Source organism: Staurois parvus, unplaced genomic scaffold, assembly GCF_062004578.1.
Source record: "Staurois parvus isolate SC_StPar_1 unplaced genomic scaffold, SC_StPar_1.0 ptg003922l, whole genome shotgun sequence".
NCBI lineage: Eukaryota > Metazoa > Chordata > Amphibia > Anura > Ranidae > Staurois > Staurois parvus.
In genome coordinates this window covers 180,001-182,500 of record NW_028321717.1, presented here as the reverse complement: position 1 = coordinate 182,500, position 2,500 = coordinate 180,001, and positions in this window count along the sequence as shown.

Sequence of the window (2,500 nt, the reverse complement as noted above, 5' to 3'; positions counted from 1 at the left end):
GGTCCGGGAAGCCGGTCGCGGCCGGCGGTTGTCCGGGGAAGCTGGCCGGGGGGCACCCGGGAGCCGGCCGCCATGTCTGGAGCCGTCCGCGGGTCCTGGATGCCGGCCGGGGGCACCCGGGAGCCGGGCGCGAGCTCTGGAGCCGTCCGCGGGCAGCGGCCGCGGTTGTCCGGGGAAGCTGGCCGGGGGGCACCCGGGAGCCGGCCGCCATGTCTGGAGCCGTCCGCGGGTCCTGGATGCCGGCCGGGGGCACCCGGGAGCCGGGCGCGAGCTCTGGAGCCGTCCGCGGGCAGCGGCCGCGGTTGTCCGGGGAAGCTGGCCGGGGGGCACCCGGGAGCCGGCCGCCATGTCTGGAGCCGTCCGCGGGCAGCGGCCGCGGTTGTCCCGGGAAGCTGACCGGCGGCACTCGGAGTCTGGAGCCGTCCGCGGGTCCTGGAAGCCGGCCTGGGGCACCCGGGAGCCGGCCGCCATGTCTGGAGCCGTCCGCGGGTCCTGGAAGCCGGCCGGGGGCGCCCGGGAGCCGGGCGCGAGCTCTGGAGCCGTCCGCGGTCAGCGGTTGTCTCGGGAAGCTGACCGGCGGGACCCGGGAGCCGACCGCCATGTCTGGAGCCGTCCGCGGGCGTCCGCGGGTCCGGGAAGCCGGCCGGAGGCGCCCGGGAGCCGGGCGCGAGCTCTGGAGCCGTCCGCGGTCAGCGGTTGTCTCGGGAAGCTGACCGGCGGGACCCGGGAGCCGACCGCGATGTCTGGAGCCGTCCGCGGGTCCTGGAAGCCGGCCGGGGGCACCCGGGAGCCGGCCGCGAGCTCTGGAGCCGTCCGCGGTCAGCGGTTGTCTCGGGAAGCTGGCCGGCGGCACTTGGGGAGTCTGGAGCCGTCCGCGGCTCCTGGAAGCCGGCCGGGGGCACCCGGGAGCCGGCCGCGATGTCTGGAGCCGTCCGCGGGTCCTGGAAGCCGGCCGGGGGCACCCGGGAGCCGGCCGCGATGTCTGGAGCCGTCCGCGGGCAGCCGCGGGTCCGGGAAGCCGGCCGGAGGCACCCGGGAGCCGGCCGCGATGTCTGGAGCCGTCCGCGGAGTTCCGCGGGTCCGGGAAGCCGGCCGGGGGCACCCGGGAGCCGGCCGCGAGCTCTGGAGCCGTCCGCGGTCAGCGGTTGTCTCGGGAAGCTGGCCGGCGGCACTTGGGGAGTCTGGAGCCGTCCGCGGCTCCTGGAAGCCGGCCGGGGGCACCCGGGAGCCGGCCGCGATGTCTGGAGCCGTCCGCGGGTCCTGGAAGCCGGCCGGGGGCACCCGGGAGCCGGCCGCGATGTCTGGAGCCGTCGGCGGGCAGCCGCGGGTCCGGGAAGCCGGCCGGAGGCACCCGGGAGCCGGCCGCGATGTCTGGAGCCGTCCGCGGGCAGCGGCCGCGGCTCGGAGCCGGCCGCGGTTTGCGGTTGTCTCGGGAAGCTGACCGGCGGCACTTTGCGGCGTTCCGGCCGCGATCCCCGCGGAAGTGGCGAATGAGGTCGGGACCTCGGATGAGAGAACCGGGGAGGGCGGCCCGGGGTCCCGGCTTTTCCCGGTCAACGTCGGGCGGCCTCCGGTCGTCCAGACCCGGGCCGGGAACCCTCCTGCAGATTACTGGGAGGGGGTAGACGGTGACAGAGCGAGCCCGGCTTTCACCCCCTCGCCCACCCGCACGGGACCGCTCCCCGCTAGCCGGGCCAAGATCGATGGAGCCCCCCGCGCCCTGCGGGGAGGGGAGAGCGCGCCCAGGCCCCGAGCCCCAGGGGGGGGGCCGCGGTTGTCTCGGGAAGCTGACCGACGGCACTTTGTGGCGTCCTGGCCGCGATCCCCTCGGAAGTCGCGAATGAGGTCGGGACCTCGGATGAGAGAACCGGGGAGGGCGGCCCGGGGTCCCCGCTTTTCCCGGTCAACGTCGGGCGGCCTCCGGTCGTCCAGACCCGGGCCGGGAACCCTCCTGCAGATTACTGGGAGGGGGTAGACGGTGACAGAGCGAGCCCGGCTTTTACCCCCTCGCCCACCCCCACGGGACCGCTCCCCGCTAGCCGGGCCAAGATCGATGGAGCCCCCCGCGCCCTGCGGGGAGGGGAGAGCGCGCCCAGGCCCCGAGCCCCAGGGGGGGGCCGCGGTTGTCTCGGGAAGCTGACCGACGGCACTTTGTGGCGTCCTGGCCGCGATCCCCTCGGAAGTCGCGAATGAGGTCGGGACCTCGGATGAGAGAACCGGGGAGGGCGGCCCGGGGTCCCCGCTTTTCCCGGTCAACGTCGGGCGGCCTCCGGTCGTCCAGACCCGGGCCGGGAACCCTCCTGCAGATTACTGGGAGGGGGTAGACGGTGACAGAGCGAGCCCGGCTTTTACCCCCTCGCCCACCCCCACGGGACCGCTCCCCGCTAGCCGGGCCAAGATCGATGGAGCCCCCCGCGCCCTGCGGGGAGGGGAGAGCGCGCCCAGGCCCCGAGCCCCAGGGGGGGGGCCGCGGTTGTCTCGGGAAGCTGACCGACGGCAC